The sequence below is a fragment of the Odontomachus brunneus genome, unplaced genomic scaffold (genome assembly GCF_010583005.1).
Source record: "Odontomachus brunneus isolate Ranch 3 - 2012 unplaced genomic scaffold, Obru_v1 Obru_scaffold_216, whole genome shotgun sequence".
Lineage (NCBI taxonomy): Eukaryota > Metazoa > Arthropoda > Insecta > Hymenoptera > Formicidae > Odontomachus > Odontomachus brunneus.
The window spans coordinates 98321-118658 of record NW_022639666.1 but is presented as its reverse complement, the minus strand read 5'-3'; positions in this window follow the sequence as shown (position 1 = coordinate 118658).

Here is a 20338-nt window from a genome sequence, read left to right as displayed (position 1 = left end):
AATGATTTTGCAACATCGGATTGCGTCTGACATGGATCTTCAGCAAGTAATGTTTCCAATTCTTCGTCTTGAAACTTTTTTGGTGCACCACTGCGTTCTCTATCTTGAACATCAAAATCATCAATTTTAAATGGGTTAAACCAATCTCTGCATGTTCTTTCCGACAGAACATGATCACCATAGGTTTCTACAAGAATTCTGTGTGCTTCAGCTGCAGATTTCTTCTGAATAAAGTAGTGCAGTAAAATTCCCCGCAAAAATGGTTTATTTGACACGAAATTTGACATGTTTTACGCTACGAAAAGAAAATGTTCTTTATGGGTTAATGGAAAGACACGCACTGATTTTAAACATAGGTTATAGAACTTCAATATAGATGCGTCATCATCTTGAATTATACACACAAAATTTTTATACCGCCATCTGATGGTGAAACGGCGAGAACTTATTCACACTCCCAATATTTTTTAAAATTTAACAAATATTTTTTTAAGTTAAGAAATTATATTTAACAAAATATATTTCTTTAATTTAAAGAATTTTTTCAGTATACATTACCAATTTAAATTTCGATTTTATTATATTTCATTAATTTAATAATTATAAATAATTATAAATAATTACATTTATTTTTTATCTACATTATTTATAAAAATATTTACAAAATACTACTACAAATATTTATTTTTTGTTTACTATAAATATTAAATAAAATATTTAACCTATATTTTAATAATATTTTGAATAAAGATTTTGATACTTTTTTCTTTATGTATAGAAATATTTATAAAATATTTATGTAATATTTCTAAAAAATAATTCGATCTAAATATTTTTGAATCTTTATCATAAATATTGAATCTTTATCATAAATAGTGCAGTCTGGATAAATTCCCTTTTTTCATTAAGAAATGTTTTCCATAACGTACTGGAAAAATATTATGTTTTTTTTAAATATTTAATGAATGCCAAACTTCTATTAAATATTAAAAACAAAATATTTTTTCAAACGTTAAAAATATATTTTTTTAATAAAAAATGGGAACTTATCCCATTATTTTTAACGTTTTAAAAAATGTTTTTTAAATATTTTTAAAATGTTTTTAAATGTTTAAATGTTTTTATTGTTTTGCTAGTTGGGTTTCTTATTAATAATGCAAATTGAGGGGTTAATTTGTCCGTAATTTTCAAAAACTCGTAATGATAACTTTTTCGATGGAACTATGATAATTAATCACATCATCGTTTGACAGATACAATTGTCCCAATAGATAAGATAAATTTAATCGATTGTTTAAATTCATTCGTGTTGGTGAAACCGGCTTATACTATTAATAAATAAAGGTATATGCGAGCTCATATGTTCCTTAGAAATATATAAAATGGTCTTTAAAACTTACAAAAATCAATGTATTTTGTACATCCACAATGTACGTAATTAAAACGTCCATATTAGGTTCATGGACGTTGGGACTAAATAAAAACCAAAATTTGACGTCCATTGGACCTCGTGTGCTGTCTAGGTTAAAAATCGATTTCTTCGAAACTATGGCTAAAACGACACGTGTCGATTTTTTTTTGCCCAAGAACAGCCTGTAAAAAGCACATCAAAATCCCCAGAGCAGTCACCTCATGTTCCCTTTGTAGATCATTACCCCTGGGCTTGTGAGATAGGCCGGCGAGCAATCGCCCATTTCCTTCGCCTGCCGCGGCGAGCCGTATGTCTCAACTGCCGCGTCGCTGCGCTCTTACTCCAAATTATGCTGATTAGTCCAAATATTTTAATTAATATCTCGAGATTTTATGTGGTTGAAAAAAAACCCTTATAATTGTTCACTTTCATCTACTTATTCTACTTATATTTTTCTTTTAGTACGTCTTATGCGGAACACCCTGTATATAAAGGATATTTCATTTTACCTTTCACACCGAAATATCTCGTAATGTACAAAAAATACGAAAAAATATTTCAAACAAAATGTTAGCGCGTTAACACTCATCGTCGGTTGATTACTCGCTCAGCTCTGAGCGCAGTCTTGCGAGGTATCGCTTGTTCGCCGTCACTGGAAGGATCGCTGGAGCGTGGACTGTATTCAGGTTGAAGAGCGTAGAGAAAAGGCACTCAGTTTATTTCACAAATCGTAAATTTTATTTAACAATTACGGCTGAACGAATTTGAGCTGGCGATCACACGAACAACTCCGTCGATAGCGCGATACATTACCGCTATCAAAAAACGTCCAGTCGAGCTTCAGCAATTTTAACGCAACTCGCTCGCTACTCCGCGGACGGAGATCTTAACCGCGCAAAAGCGGAGATCTTCAAGGCGCGACAACGAAAATCTTCCAGTCCGAGTAACAAGCGGAGTAATGCGGAGGCGGTCTTCGGTCGCCGCAAAATTAAACTACTCAAAAAAAAAGAGAATTGGGAATCGAGAAACCGACTCGACTTTCAGCTGCCTCCTTTCCCAGCTCTGAGACGACCGCTCGCGAGCAGCGAAGATACGAGACTTAATTTCGAACTGAGTTCTGCTGCTCAGCGAGATGAGAGACATGCATTCACAGCCGTCGCTAACGAAGAACTGATTTAGGAGCCCACTCGTAGAATTCAGACGATACCAACGAAAAATGTGGCATGCTTCTAATGATTGTTCAGTTGCGAAGCTAGTTGATATTGACTATGGGTTGTTTGTACTCGGGCGCGGCGGTTTTAATAGTGACGACACGCGTTAAATTATCCGGGCCGGGGTGACATTGTATGACTCGACCGATTTCATATTTACAGAGCGAGATAGACGATTTTCATTTAAATCTAGAGTGTTCGACTCGGGATTTACGGAACCCGTCAGAAAATGATCCGGCGTTAAAACTTCAAAGTTATCGAATGCATCCGAAAGCGGGACGATGGGGCGCAAGTTTAAGCAAACTTCTATTTGGCAGAGAAGAGTAGAGTATTCTTCAAACGTTAATTTATGATCGCCAAATACTCGTTGTAAATGGTGTTTCACACTACGCACCCCGGTCTCCCAAATACCACCGAAATGTGGAGCGGAGGGAGGAATAAAATGCCATGTCACCTTGTCCGACGCGGTTTTATTTAGAAATTCGGGATCATGAAGCGCTTTCCAATACTCGATCATTAATTCACGATCGGCGTCTGTAAACATGGTACCGTTATCCGAGTACATTTCTAACGGGAGTCCACGACGTGCATAAAATCTCGAATACGCATTCAAGAAAGCAGCAGTAGTGTAATGCAAAATTAATTCCAAATGAATCTCTGATGGCTAAGCAAACGAATAGAGCGATATATGCTTTTCGTGAGATAATGCCGCGCCCGACAGAGGTTCGAACGAATACCGGTCCAGCGTAATCCAGGCACGAAACTCTGCTTCGATGTCGACACTCGAGCTTCCGGTAAATTGCCCATAAGTTGTGAACTAACTGCACGCTCGCGAATACAAACGGCACATCTATGAATTTCGGCTTTGATCATGCTTCGCGCGCAAAGTATCCAATATGCTCTTCGTAGCGTGCTCAACGTGAGTCGTAGGCCAGAGTAAAGCATGTATTTCTACGTGTGCGTAATAAGGAGGCGCACGAGAGGTTGGGAAGCGAGATGCACGGGATGACACGTATTGAAGGATATTGGCGCATGTCTCAACGGCTCGCCAACGTAGAGTACTTTTTCGCCATCGATGAAAGGTTTAAGGATAAATGGGACTTCTTTTCGAGAGACTTTGATTATTCGCAAGCATGGCGATCTCTTTAGCAAAAATCGCTCTCTGTATTTGCTTGATCCAGTATAGTTCGGCGTTGCGATATTCGTATGCGGCAAGTGCGAGACCTGTCGATAAAGGTCGATTTTTGTCGTCCTTGACATGTCGACACCGGGAAATAAATCCACGAATATATGCGGTGACGCGAATTAATTTCTGCCACGACGAGAATCGAGTGGCGAGCTCGTTTGGCTCGCGGACCGGAGCGGCATGCACAGAGACAGTCTTTTCTTCCAAAGAAGAGTCAGCGGGAAGATTCGGATTGCTCACTAACCATTCTTCGGAAGGCAATCAGAGCCACGTCGAGCCTTGCCACCAAAGCGCGTGAGCGAGAACTTCACTCCCCAGACAACCCAACGGATGCACAATCCGTGGGGTTATCCACCATTGGGACATGACGCTATTTCACTTCAGGCAATTTAGATTGGATTTCCGCGACTCGATTAGCTACAAAAGTCTTCCACTGTGATGGGTATTAAGCTAGCCAAGCTAGGACAATCGTCGAATCTATCCAACAAAAACATGGTAGCGAATTGAGACCAACGGACTCGCGTATGAAATCAAATAGCAATGTTAACAGAACAACTGCGGAAAGCTCCAGACGAGGAATACTTAGAGGCTTCAGAGAGGCTATTAGATTTTCCCGCTAAATAAGTTATCGTTACTTCACCCGACATGGAAATGATTTTGAGATAAACGACCGCTGTGTAAACAGCAGAGGACGCGTCGATAAATCCATACAGTTCGGCATGACGTACGTCCGATCCGAGTCTCGTCCATCGAGAGATTTGAAGATCGTTGAGACACGAAAGTTTCGAATAAATTCATTGCCAACGATTTAGTGTAGAAGATGGCAATATTTCATCCCACGCAAATTTGATCTTCCACAATTGCTGTATTAAAATTTCTGCGGAGACTGTTACAAGAGTAACCCACCCCAGGAATCGAACAGCTTCACTATTGTAGAAAGAATCGCGTTCGTGCTTCGTTTTCGAGAAATACCTCAAACCGAAATACGTCAAGTAACAATTCCATCCGACTCTGAGAATTTTTAGATTTTCGTCGGATGAAAGCGATTTGCTGCAGGCCAGTCCGTGATCATCAGATTTAATATCTAAAAAGAGAAGAGGTGAGTTGCTAGCCCACTTCCGCAATTCAAATCCTCCACGACGAAGTAAAACGATTAATTGAGAGCGAGTTTGACGAAAAGCTTCCACGTTATCTCCTCCGAATAAAACATCATCTACATAGATATGATATCTGAGAAGCTTCGCGACGAGAGGAAACTCCGTTTCTTCGTCATTGGCCAATTGTTACAGCAATTTATAGCATTTGTGAAGCGCCAGAAAAGGGGCACACGCAGTACCGTAGGTCACGGTATAAAGTTGATACTCCCGCGGGGATTCGTCAGATATCGGTTGCTACAAAAATTTTTTTATAATTCCGATCACGTGAATCTATTAATATTTGTCGAAACATTTTGTTAATATCCGCTGTGTATACGAATTTTAAATTGTACCACTATAAAATAATCGCAGGTAAATTTGCTTGTAACTTTGATCGAGACAATAGATGATCGTTTAAACTGGTGCCGTGCGAAATAATGCTGGATACATTAAATACAAAACGTAAGCGTGTCTTGACGCTGTGAGCCACATTACGAGATAGTGTGTTATACGAACGTATTGATTCCGCGAGCTGGAACTCGCGGGCGCCCGGTGCATATGGCCAAGGCGTTCGTATTGACGCAAAAAGTTATCATATTCGGCGGTCAGCTCTGAGTTTACGGGCAACCGACGCGATAAGAACTCAAGAAATTTACTCGCTTGAATTCGAAAATCGCCGATATCGATCGGACTTTTTTTTAAAGGATAGTCGAACGATGTACCTTCCATCTTTCGTTCGAGAATGGGTCTCGCAAAAATTCCGTTCATATTGTTCGTCATCCTGCGAAATAAATGATTTACGCGGCATCTCTTCCATTTTCCAAAAACGACGGATTTCTTCGTCAAGAGAAGAAGCGTTTGCACAATGATGAGCAAAAATGTTATATGACGATCTCCGGCGCCCGCTTCTGGAGCCATTGCGCCAACGGGTCCGGATATGACCCAGCTGAAGATGGTTTATTGAGCGATAGGTGTGCCAGCCTTTTTGCTGTAACGATCTGCATAAGCGATCGTTACTAGCCAGATATAATAAATGCATAACGCGTTCACAAAGAATCGCGGAAGGACAACGCGTCCTGTAAACAGCGCGGCCGAATATCAGCGGTAAACAGCGAATCAAGCGTGATTCTCAAGATATAAAACGCCGCGAATTATTGGTCGAGATCAGATCCGATCCGCATCTCTTCCGAGAGAATCAGACTCCGACTATCCGCTTTTGAGAAAGATCCGCAAGCACCGTTCCTGGCAGATTACTGCTTGCAGATTCGCGACAGCAATCACTCCGCCGTCGATCCACGGATTCGTGACATCGACATTGTTCTCTACACCGTTCCTGGCAGATTCCTGCTCGCGAATTCGCTACAGCAATCACTCCGCCGTCGGCCCACGGATTCGTGACGCCGACACTGATAAAATTATCGATATCCGCAAGATTCTACGGCCGTCGAAAGGTCTGGAATCCATCTATAGAAAGGACGTCCAAACGCACCCTTCACTCGTTTCGTCTTAGCGCAAGTGAGATCATCGCGATCAAGTCGCCGCATGCGAACTCGTTACCGTATAATCAAAGTCGTGTTCCGTTGCAGCGCAGCTTCGACATCGCGTTTTAAGGATCCACATCAGGATCACACCGTCATTGACTCGCTAGGATGCTAATCGACCCCCGCGACACTAGCAAACCGATCTCCAGACGCGAGATCGGAAGCCCACCATTACTGCGACGCATAGGCGCGTCCGTCGCACCGTCGTCACAGCATCCGCGATCTGGATAAACGAGCCGGTCTCGTTAAAGTACAGAGACACAGCAGATACCTAAGGTTCCACGTATACAGGCGGACTTCCGCACCGCACACACGAAACCACATTGAATCTCCGCGATAGGAGATCGGAAGTATCGCCATCGAGGTGATACAGCTGAGCTGCAATAGCACCGACATACCGTCTAGACCGGGCTGCATCGAAGAGCAACTAAATAGTCGAAAAAACTGTAAACCAGAATCAAAGAGGCGAACAGCTGAGAGCGTTACCAGACACACTCTCGACGCGACAACAACACCGTCCGCGTCCCGCGCACCGCGCGTAGGCTCTCGCGAGCCATCGCCTAAACAAGGCTTCTGGCATATTGTACACAAATCGATGAAAACCAACGGTGTCGACACTCAACATCGGAATTAAATGTACATCACTTAATTAACTTTAAATATATAACTCAGTTCAATAATTAAATCACTGTTTCCAAATTTATTCCGCTTCCTACGAACCCGAACTGGCGAGCGATCCGGAACGCGACGCATCGCGGTTACATCGCTCTTACGAATTCCCGCGAGAATGATTTTACTGTATAAGTCACCCCGAGGATTATTTGAATCGGAGCGGAGCTCGAAAGGTCGGAGTCTGTCCATGGTAAATCACGCAAGTGATTAAATGAAGTCTCCACGGCGCGCTTTGAAGCGTAAGAGGTGATATTTCTTAAAATTAAAGCTATCGTAACGGCAGGTGAGAGAGTATCATGTGGCGAGACGAAAATCTGACTCGCATGGGAAACCGTCCCAGCGTTCATTCCTATTGCGGATATCGAGATTGGCATGCGAATATGTTTTAAGCAAAGCGTTTAAGCAATATTTTCCGCAATAAACGTCATTTCTGAACCTTGATTAAGCAAGGCTCGCACTTTTATCGATCGACCCGACGCACAATGGGCCAAAAAACTCATTTGGTGGACAAAATTCTGCTTACATCACAAATCTGCATCGATTTTGACAAAACTTTTTTTTAAATACTCGTGAATAGTTCTACTATGATATTTCACTGCCAAAAATTTGAAAAAAGTACTTAACCCCAAAAAATAACCCCTAATCCATTATTTGTTACCCTTAATTACCTCAAATTTCATAACACCATGGTCCGAAACTCCATCATTTCAAATCTTATAATCCCATGGCTCCTAAATCTGATTACCCACAAGTTAAAAACTCCATAACCCTAAACCTCATAACCCGAAACTCCATAAACCCGTTATGATAAGAATTAATGTAATGGAGACCTTTGCAGATTGAACACGACGAACCGGACGCGGACGCATTAGGCGTCGATGCGGACGTCGTCGCAGTAGCCGCATGAATTTTTCTCGTGTTAGAAGCACCGAGCCATTGGGACGGCCGTGCACTACTGACAAAACTTGAAAATTCTTCGAGACTGAGAACGCGATGTTTGAAAAATTTACAAAACTCATCGAATGAGAAAGGCTTGTCACCCTCACTAGCTTTGACACTTCATGCCTTCCGCGATGGGCGTCTAATTTTTGCGAGATGAGATGCACGAGAATATCGTACCACAGATTTTCGAGCGTACGCTGTAAATTATTTAATGAGGCGACCGTGAATGTCGCCTTGCTTAACAGCGTACAGAGATCACTCACATTTACGCGACATGTTCTGCAAATTCAACAATGCGGACAAATAAACTCCCAACTGACGCTTTTTGTATCTTTCGGCTATCCCCTTCCATGCAAACCCGAAATTTTCGGCTATAACTGTTAAATCATTAATGCACTCGAGCACGCTACCGGTCACACAAGACGTAAGATATTGCATATGTCCAAAATGTCGCAAGTCTTTATTTTTATTAACGAGAGAAGTGAAGCGATCTCGAAAGTGTTCCCACTTATCGTACAAGCCATCGAACTGTAGCAAGTTAATATAAGGAAGTTGAGAAAGCGGAAAATCGGGCAACGTCGCCCTTTTGTTCGCAAATGTAAGATTTGGACTCACGGGGGGCTCGAATTCTTTCAAAGCTTCGGCCATATGATCTAGGGTGCCCTGGTACGCTTCTTCAGTGTACTCGAAGTAGTTCCCCGAGAAATACGTGATCGCCTGTTGATTCACCTCGCTGTTCGACTTAGCCCAGTCCGTATGTGCTTTCAGGAACTAGACCTAGACAATCTTTGGGCGACGAGATCTTTGAGCGACAAGATTGAGCAGCGAATTTGGGCCGGAGTGTAACTATTTTTGCCGATTTTAAAATTATCCAAAGAGTCCGTTATCACTCTTTGCATTTGCTACTGTTTGACCAGCATCCTGGTAGCGTTTCCGTTCACCACGTTCTACTGTTCGATTTTTCCTCTCGCTGACCAAATCCGAAGGATCAGATTTAATGTTAACGCATTAGAATTCACCGTCGGCTGATTACTCGCTTAGCTCTAACCGCAATCTTGCGACATATCGCTTGTTCACCGTCGCTGGAAGCATCGCTGGAGCGTGAACTCACAATCAGTTGTTTTCACGGCTACTCACAATCAGTTGTTTTCACAGCTACTCACAATCAGTTGTTTTCACAGCTATTCAAAATCAGTTGTTTTCACGGCTACTCACAATCAGTTGTTTTTACAGCTACTCAAAATCAAAACTGATTGTGAATAGCCGTAAAAACAACTAATTTTTTACCTTGGCAACGCCATCCAAGATTAATCTGCTAAATACAAATTAATCAGTAAATACAATAGATATTTTTAAGATCTGAAACAGTTTTTTATAAAACTTATATTTTTCGAGATATTTCATCGGTCCGATACTTTTGCCCCACCCTGTATATACATATACATATATATTGCGGAACTAAATATTTATTACATATATATATGTAAAAATCGATTTTTATTTATTTCGTGAATAAATATCAATGTATTACTTATACTTATAACATACGTCTTACTACTGCGGATGACTATATTTCACTACTTTGACCCTTTATATCTTGGGAAATATTGACTTTTGGGACTTGGTGCAATGATAACTTTTTATCAGCATGGCGAAAACTATAACATAGTGAAATTTTAGCTAATTTGACCGAAAACCATTTTCCATAGGTTTTATGCGGGGTCCTTTTATTTAACAATTATAGCTGAACGAATTGAGCTAGCGATCATACGAACGGCTCCATAGAGCGATACATTACCGCTATCAAGAAACGCCCAGTCGAGCTTCAGCAATTTTAACGCAACACGCTTGCTACTCCGCGGACGGAGATATTGACCGCGCAAAAGCGGAGATCTTCAAGGCGGGACAACGGAAATCTTCTCGCACGACGGCAGAAATCTTCCAGTTCGAGTAACGAGCGGAGTAACGCGGAGGCGGCCTTCGGTTCGCCGCAAAATTAAACTATTAAAAAAAAAGAACTGAGAATCGAGAGGCCGACTCGACTTTCAGCTGCCTCCTTTCACAGCTTTGAGACGACCGCTCGCGAGCAGCGAAGATACGAGACTTAATTTCGAACCGAGTTCTGCTGTTCAGCGAAATGAGAGACGTGCATTCACAGCCGTCGCTAACGAGGAACTGATTTAGAAACCCACTCGTAGAACCCACGTCGATACCAATGAAAAATGTGGCATGCTTCTATTGGTTGTTCAGTTGCGAAGCTAGTCGATATTGACGTAGTCATAAATTGTTAGACATGTAAAAGAAATTGTTTTTCGACCGAGGCGTTAGAATAAGTATGTAAAAGAAATAGGTATTGTCGCTGAGCAGCAATTTGTCCGGCCCGATTAGCAACCAACTCGCGCACGCAAGCTACGCTCGAATTTACGGCGATGTTTTTCTGGAATATTTTCGTCGGAAGAATATTCGAGAAGATTCGATGTCCGTTATCGAACACAAAGTTAGATGGTTCAATGGAGGACATAAGAAAATACCATTACTTTAACCTTAGGTGACACCGCCAAGATCAGGTCGAAGTCAACTTTGTTTGTTTAAATAGAAACATATATTTTTTATCACGGAATTTTATTTTACGTAAAGAAACAAACTATTTTTTATTGAAAAAAATTTTAATGCGACATATATTTTCTAAAATATTTACGGAAATATTTACAAAATTAATGGTTTCATTAATTTCTTATTAAAATTCTATCAACTTTACTGAGAAATAACAAGAGAAAAATTATCTATTTTCTTCTCATAGAGAAATTATCTATATTCTATTATCTATTTTCTATTATCTATTTTATTAGAAAAATTATCTATTTTCTTCTCTGAGAATTTTTTCAGAATCTTTTATAAACATTTAAATATTTCAAGAAAATGCAAAAAAGTGCAGTACTAAAAAGTTAATTAAAAAATTCTTAGAACTGTACGAGCAGAAAATAAATAATTTTTATCTCTTGCTATTTTTCAGCAAAACTGATAGAATTCGAGTAAAAAAGTATTGAAACCAATAATTTTGTAGATATTTGCGTAAAAATCTTAGAAAATAGAGGTCATATAAAAATATTTTCAAACAAAAGTTGTTCGCTTCTTTACGCAAAATAAAATTCCGTAATAAAAAATACATAATTCTTTTTAAAAAAGCAAAGTTGACCTCGATCTTACCTTGACGGCTCCACCCAAGTTCAAATCAATGGTACTTTTTTATGTCCTCCATTGAACCATTTAATTCTTGTCTCAAACATTTTTCCGTATTTTTTTGTACATTTCGAGATATTTCGGTATAAATGTTAAAATGGAACGACCTGTATATATAGGGTGTTTCACTTCAAGTGATGGTCGCAAATCGATGATTTTATTAAAAAACTTTTCCAACGAAAGTTGCATGGCTTGAAGGGGGACACTTGATGAAAATGTGAACTTGACCTTGAGTGACCTTGTCAAAATCAGATCAAAGTCATTAATGTTTTTTTTAAATGGAAACTCCAACTTTTTATTACAAATTCTTGTAGCTTATCGTGAGAGCTTTCCAAAACACTATAATGAAGTTACGTTTCATTAAGTATTTTCCGAGTTATGGAGCTTGAAATTTAAGGGGTAACGCCACTCTGGCTTTTTCAAAAAATCGATTTTTTTTTTGGCTCAAATGATGCTTTAAGGTCTTAGAATTGATGTACACTTGGTCCCAAGTCCCAAATAAAATTCTAAGTACCCTAGAATCCACTCCGCCGAAGGCAGGTACAACGTCACCGCTCGGGCGATAATCCAGTCGAGTACTCCTGCCATTTCTCGTAACTTACCTGCCAAAATTACTGTAAAATTCAATGGACCTTTCAACAGAAAGCCTACAGAAGTCACTGGGAATGTTTCTATAAGAAAGTGAAAGTATTAGAACAGCTGGCAGTTACTGAACCGACGCTATTCAAAAGCAAACGTTTTTCGGTGTTCTCTTCGTTATTTCCTCATTTTTTGTGTTTTAATAAGTAAAATTATTACAATGAGTGATCCAGTTAGAAGAAAAAATACTAAATCTTTGAGTGGATATACACACCGGAAAAAAATAAGTAGCAAAAGACCGTTGAATCGCTATGAAGCGGAGACGCCGAAACCGGAGAGCTTTAGTGCATCGGCTCAAAAATTGCAGCTTTTGTCTGAGAAAGAAATTGAAGTTGATGAGTCGTTCGGATATAGATTTATTAATTTCTTTCAATTTTTCACTGCTTTGTCAGCTGTTATAGTATGCAAAACGTGTCATTCTGAAATTAAATTTACTGAAGGTGCGAAACGAGGTTTGGGCTTCAAAGTGATCGTAAAATGTGAAAATTGTGCAGATACTCTTATCCCTAACAACCCATTTATTGATCATGCTTATGATATTAATCGGAGAATAGTATTGGCAATGAGATTGTTAGGAATAGGGCAAAATGGCATTGAAAAACTCTGTTCTATTATGGATCTTCCTCGGCCCGTATTTCATTCTTATTATGATAAAATTTGCGCGTTGATTTGCGGAACAGCTAAAAACTGGTGTAACGTGATTATGAAAAGAGCTGCTAATGAAGAAAAAGAAAAGACGCTTGAAAAAAATAAGGATGGAATCACAGTATCCGGCGATGGGTCATGGCGCAAGCGTGATTTTTCGTCGTTATATGGTTTTGTTTCACTTATTGGCTGGCTAACCGGAAAGGTTTTGGACGTAGAAATTAAATCAAAGTATTGCAAGTCATGTGAATATTGGGAAACGAAAAAAGATACTGAAGAGTATAAAGAATGGGCTGAGAATCACGCAAACGAGTGTCAAGCTAACCATACGGGCTCTGCTGGAAAAATGGAAGTGGATGGCGTAATAGCTGTTCGAAAGATCTGAAGAGTTTTATGGAATTAATTATTTAAATTATGTTGGCGATGGAGATTCGAAAACTTTTAAAAATCTTGAAGAAAAACTAGTATTAGAAAATAAAGAAGTCCATAAAAAATAATGTATCGACCATGTACAGAAACGAATGGGAATGCGTCTTCGAAATTTAAAAAAAGTTACAAAGGGTCTAGGAAAAAAGGGCAAGCTAACGGGCAAGTTAATCGACGAATTAACTATTTTATGGTTTGGCAATTCGTCGAAACCATGATTCAGTTGAAAAAATGCGTGACGCTATTTGAACCACTTTGTGGCACAAATTTTCGACGGACTATTTCTCAACGCATGAACACTGTCCACCCGGCAAAGATTCTTGGTGCGACTGACAGAAAGCTAAGGCCGACAATAAGCTTCATGAATATAAGCATAAAGCACCAATTCCAGATAAAGTATTTGAAGCCAGTGTAAGAAGACTTGATAAAACCGGAATTACTTGAACGATGCCTTGGCGGATACACGCAAAACAGCAATGAAAGCTTCAACGTTTTTGTGTGATCTTTTGCTCCCAAGTCAAAGTCTAGCGGCAAAACGATTTTTGACACTGCTGTTTACCTTTCAGTAGGTCTTTATAACGATGGATGGACCAGCGTGATGCAGTTAATGGAGCTTTTAGGACTAAAAATCGGAGCAAACTGCTATAACTACTGCATGGAGGCTGATGTGACGCGCATCAAACTTTCTGAGCGATCGCTTACAGATCAAGCTCGAGAGGCCAGAATATCCAACAGATCATCCCGGAAGGAATCAGAGGAGATGGACGTTAGTATTGAAGGTGAAATGTATGGAGCTGGCATTGCTGATTAAAGATACAGTAAAAATTTCCATACTTTTATCGCTTTCAAAACTTTAAACGCGTTTATCTCGAAACAACATTTTTCAAAATCTCGGGAAACGTTTCGTTCTCATTTTTCATCCGATTGACTTGAAATTTTAACTGTAACTTTGTAATAACATTCCTCATAAGATGACGTAGGGGATTTTTGAAATATTAATTAGATTTTTTTTTATAAACAATTTATCGATGAATTTTTGGTTAAAAAAAAATTTTTTTTTAAACACCGCCATTTTGTTAAAAATCAATATTTTGGAAAAATCCTACGTCATCTTATGTATTTTAATCTTAAGCTTTAAAAAAACTTCCAGGTTTTTGTTTCCAGGTCAAAAATTGTTCCAGTTACGTTTCCCGAGGTGGAGCCTCCTCAAAAAAAAGTTTTTTTGGATTATTATGAGTACAGCCGCTATTTTGTATGAAAATGCCAATAAAAAATTTTTTTACATTCCACAAATGTGTATTTATAACCCTTTATTAACAGTTTTCCTACCAACCTACTCATTTCTCCACAAAAAATTACGAAAAAAGGCTCATTTTTTAGCGAGCCAGAGTAGCGTTACCCCTTAAGACAAGACCGATCACTGATACAGCCAACTAAAGTAAGATCAAATCGAATGTGTCTTTAGCCGTTGATATGATGTTCAAATGAAGCTCCATTTTTTGCAGACATAGCCTCAACCGTTTCTCAAAATTGTCTACTGTTGAAATTAAAATATTTTGAGGAATGCTACGACAAACATTAGTTATTTAATTTTACATGTTTCGTGCAGATGTCGACGGAGTTTGTAAACAATGTTTTTCATGTAGCCCCACAAAAAAAATCACAAAGTTAAATCAAAAGACTGTGGAGGCCATCGAATATATCCATATTTCCCTGATCATCTTTCATGAAAAATATCATTGAGGTATTCCAACACAATACGATGAGAATGCGGTGGCGCAGCATCTTGCTGCCACCACATTTTTTGTCGAATAGCAAGATCAACCTCTTCTAAAATCTCAAGCAATTTATTTTGCAAGAAAGAAAGATAAGTTTCCCCAATTAAGCGGTTATCAAAAAAGTATGGACCAATCAAATATCCATTTACAATCCCGCACCAAGTGTTTAAACTCTAACGATGTTGGTTATCAACACGTTGAGTCCAGTGAGGATTGTATGTGGACCAATAAATACATTTATGCCTGTTGAGTTGTCCATTGTTATGAAATGAGGCTTCGTCACTGAAGAGAACATACTGGAATAAAGTTGGATCTTCTTTTATCATTCGTAATGCCCAACCATAAAATTACCTTCTTAGCCTCATATCATTTTCACTTACATTTTGGGTTAAAATGATATAGTAGGGATGGAATTTATGTCTTTGTAAAATCCTCTACACAGTGACATAAGGAAGTCCTAAATTACGTTGGGACGATGCACATCTGCATAGTCACTACCACCGGCCTGACCGAACACCAGTCGGGCCGTGCACCGGCGCGTTGCGTCACCTCAAACGTCGCAAGGCCTCGCAAAACACATAGCGTAAACAAAACAGGCGCGCAAAGTACGACCGCGCTACATCGACCGATCACGATCGATCAAGAGCGCGCGCCGCTGTCACGCGATGAGCATGTGAACAACGAGCGAAATAAGACAAAGCGGATTCGGGTATATAATCCGCGGCGCTGAATTAATCGAGACCAGACCGATCCAGACCATCTACCAAACTCGATGCTGTACAGCGGAGAGCAAGGACTACGATCGACTTGTTTCTGCCATCCCAACTTATCTAGTTTCACATTCTCGCAAGCAAGGACCGAAGCCAGTAAATTAGCTGTGCTCAGTCAAGCTTTCTCGACCCTTGTTCTTAGCCTTTTGACGGGCAAGACGGAAAGTGAATACGCCGATACATCGGATACTCACTCCTGATCTCCTGCGAAACAGGCGTACTAGCGCGTGCGTCTCCACCGTGAACGCGAAGACAGCTCGCCGTGCTGTGACATGGACTCGGTACCGCCGACACCGCGCGGTCCCCGCGACCGACCTCGCGATCCACGCGCGAATCGCGACCGCCGAATCACGACACGCGACCGCCGGCCGAATATACGAAGCGAGCCTAGTACTCGCGCTATACGCTCCGCCTACCATCTTAGCTGTCGCGGCATACCGAAATCGCGACCCGGTAACTGGCGCCGTCTCCCAGGATATTTACGCATTCGGACGCGATCACTCTGTACAAAGAACTAATAAACGTTTTTGTTATTTTTATTTCTTACAATCCGCATCTTATGTCATTTATTTCTCGAACCCGGACTCCGGCGAGCGAATAATCTATCAGCACTCACGACAACCGACACACAGAGTTCGGTTGTTACAACGTTACAGTTCTCTAGTTGAAGGTTTCAAGTTTATCATTGCTAGCACTGTTAATATACAAAGATCTTTAACGTCATCTTCAGCATTTATTTGCTTGCGGTTTCTCTTACGAATTCCTCTACGCTCTCGTAATAAAATTCTTCTTATTTGCATTGCATTTGAATGTTGTTTAAACGAATATCTATTACGATACAATCTTTTTGCTCTACACTAATTTCATCCAGGTTCACCAAGCACAAGAATAATATCAACGATTTCATTTGAACTGTAAGCGGTCATTTTGAAAATAGCTTTGAAAAAGCCCACTTAGGTATTAGGTGCGCAATTAAGTTCCCGCTGTTTGTCAATAGATGGCTCCAGCAGTAAGTGGTCGATTTTGACATATCCAAAACGTCATGAACCAAGCTTAGACATATGGTAAACAAACCGCTTTGACACGTTAGTGATTTTGTTTTGGCGTCATATACTTTTGGTTGTGTGAAAATGTCTGATTTTGTGCCAAATAATCGTCATTTGCGGGAAGTGTTGATTTTCTTATTTCATTCGAAGAAAATGAAACGCATCGAGAGCTCCAAAAAGTTTACGGAGATGCTGCTCTAAGTAAAACAACGTGCCGTGATTGGTTTCGTCGCTTCAAAGACGGTGATTTCGATGTTGACGACCGTCCGCGTGAAGGAAGGCCAAAAACCTTCGAAGACGCTGAATTGGAGGCATTGCTCGATGAGGATCCGTGCCAAACGCAAGAACAGCTTGCTTCAGCATTAGGAGTTACCCGCCAAGCCATTTCCAAGCGATTGCATGCGTTGGGAATGATTCAAAAGCAAGGAACTTGGGTTCCTTATGATTTGAAGCCAAGGGACGTTGAGCGTCGTTTTTTCGCCTGTGAACAACTGCTCCAGCGGCAAAAAAGGAAGGGTTTTCTTCATCGCATCGTGACGGGTGATGAAAAATGGATTCATTACAGCAACCCAAAGAAAAGAAAGTCATGGGGACTGCCCGGTCATGCTTCTACGTCGTCGGCTCGGCCGAATATTCACGCTGCGAAGGTTATGCTGTGTATTTGGTGGGACCAGGTCGGTGTTATTTATTATGAGCTGTTGAAACCGAACGAAACCATCACTGGGGAACGGTATCGAATTCAATTGATGCGATTGAGCCGAGCACTGCGCGAAAAACGGCCACAATACGAGCAGAGGCACGAAAAAGTGATTCTACTGCATGACAACGCTCGGCCTCATGTTGCCAAACCCGTTAAAACCTACTTAGAAACGTTCAAATGGGAAGTCCTACCCCACCCGCCATATTCCCCAGATATTGCGCCGTCCGATTATTACTTGTTCCGTTCGATGGCACATGGTCTGGCTGATCAGCAGTTCCGCTCATATGAAGACATAAAAAAATGGCTTGATTCGTGGATAGCCTCACAAGACGAACGCTTTTACCGTAACGGTATTCGAGCTTTGCCAGAAAGATGGGAAAAAGTTGTAGCTAGCGATGGGCAATACTTTGAATGATACATTTGTAACCATTTTTTCACAATAAAGTTGCATTTTCATAAAAAAAAACAGCGAGAACTTAGTTGCGTTCCTAATATGATTTGAAATAGCTATTTACATCTCTTCACGCCTTTTAATTTTGCATGCTGGATAAACAAGCGACTTTCGGCGTGCTTTATTTTGATTAAGTGCTTCGGTTTCCTTTTTGAGTGTTGCTCTGAGCCTTTTTTCACTTCCACAGGTCGTTTGATTTGATCTACACGATCTTTTAATTTACACGTCAGCTATAATTGTTATTGACATGAACGTGACAGACACTGAGGACGGTGTGCAGTCGCTGCGTTTGCGCAATTTTCTATCTTCGTGTTGTGTTAATTACATGGGATTTACTTGCGCTAAGACGGAAACCGCGGAAAGTATACTCTGAGTGGCACTCTTGGAGGTTTTCGACGCATGAAGACAGCTTAATTGTGGCATTGTCGAGCAGCACAGCGACAGGTCATGAAAGTGTTTTTTCTGCGTTGATGTGACGTTACGTGTAGTAATAGCATTCTCTGACATTCGTTTAAACTTTATGGTCTTGCGTGCGAGAGCGCTCTAGTTCTAGCATATAGAATTTGCCAATTCGCATAAGTGCTTTTATTATATGATACTTCCGTTTAATAATTCAAATTTCTGTTTTTTTCCTGTTGTTCTCACTGAAGAGGATCCGGATAGAGACCAAAACGTATGGTTTATTAATTTTATATTAATATAATAAGATTATCCCTTATAATACTATTACATCTGTACGTAGCTCTTATCGCCTATAATCCTTTCTATTTTGATTGTTATCTGAAAGTCTTATTCTTCTTTAATTATTTTATAAATTATTTCATTTGGCCTAACTACCTGATATCACGTATTTTATAAAAAATACAAATTTAAACAACAATATTTCTTATTAACATTTTTAAGTGTGTTATTTTACAAATAAAATATTTTTTATAGAAACATTAATTTTTGTATAATTCCACTCGTGCAGGCAAGCACGTGAACTTGGCGTTTTTATCTTTTTTTTTTAGATAGATTTGTTAGGATATCATAACTTTTTCATAAATAATTGAATATCTATTGAACACACACAAATTTGAAGTTTCATAAATAATTATAATTTTAGGAGACTTGCGTATCAATTTAATAGAAGATACTACTGTATTTCTTCTATACGTTTTAACGTTTGGCTTATACGTACGATGTGAGCGCTTAGTTACTTTGAAACGTCGAGTGAGGGCGAGAATATCATCCTCTCCTTCTCTTCTTCACTCGCTTTTGAAAAACAGTCGTGTCAGCGAGTGAGAGGGAGAAGGAGAGGATGGCATTTTCCTTCTCACTTGCGCGACTCTTGCTTTGTTTTGTACAAGAAACCATCGCGTCTCTTGAAACCAACACGTATACACAATCTAACCACGTGGTCCATGCCTCGCTGACAGCGCCGCTGAATGGCCTCTGACGGAGAAAAGCTGAGATAGACATTAGTAGAACCAAAGAGAAGCCTAAGAATCTGTCTTTTATTGGATTCAATAATTTTTTAATCGAATTCTATCAACTTTACCGAAAAATGGTAAGAGATAAAAAGTATTTATTTTCTTCTCATAGAGCTCTGGGAATTTTTTCAAAATTTTTCAGTTAACTTCTTAGTACTGCATTTTCTTGAAGTACTAAGTTTATAAAAAATTCTGAAAAATTCTCGGAGCTATACCAGAAGAAAATAAACAATTCTTATATATTATTATTTTTCGGTAAAGTTGGTAGAATTTGAGTAAAACATTATTAAAACCAATAATTTTGTAGATATTTCCGTAAATATCTTAGAAAATGGAGGTTATACGAAAAATTCGTTCAAACAAAAGTTGTTTGTTTCTTCAAGAAGAATAAAATTCCGTAAGAAAAAATTAATATTTCTATTTAAAATACAAAATTGATTTTCGAATAACCTTCAGAATGAGCTCTGAGGTCAAAGTTAAGGTCACCCTCAGATGTCCCCTACTGAACCCGACAACTTTTGTCTGAAACATTTTTTGAAAAAATTTCTTCTTTTTGAGATTTTTGCATGTATTGAATAAAATGACCCACCCTGTATATACAGGGTGTCCCGCGTAAGACGGACCAAAAGAAAAATATAAGTAGAACACATTAAAGTGAACAAATATTATATAGGCCATTTTTCAAACAACCACGTAAAATTTCGAGATATTAATTAAAATAGTTGAGCATATCAGAGCGCGGCGACACGGCAGGCGAGACATACGGCTCGCCGCGGCCGGCGAAGAAAATGGATGATTGCTCGCGGGCCTATCTTATAGGCCAGAGAGGTGGGCCGTTTGGCATACAGAAATGAGTGTGTACGTCCGTGTACGTGTGCGTTCTTCCATTTTCTCCGCCGACCACTGCGAGCCGTATGTCCCGCCTATTGCATCGCGCGTTCTAATTTGCCTAACTATTTTAATTATTATCTCGAAATTTTACGTGGTTGTTTGAAAAATGACCTATACAATTTTTGTTCACTTTTATGTGTTCTATTTATATTTTTCTTTTGGTCCGTCTTACGCGGGATAC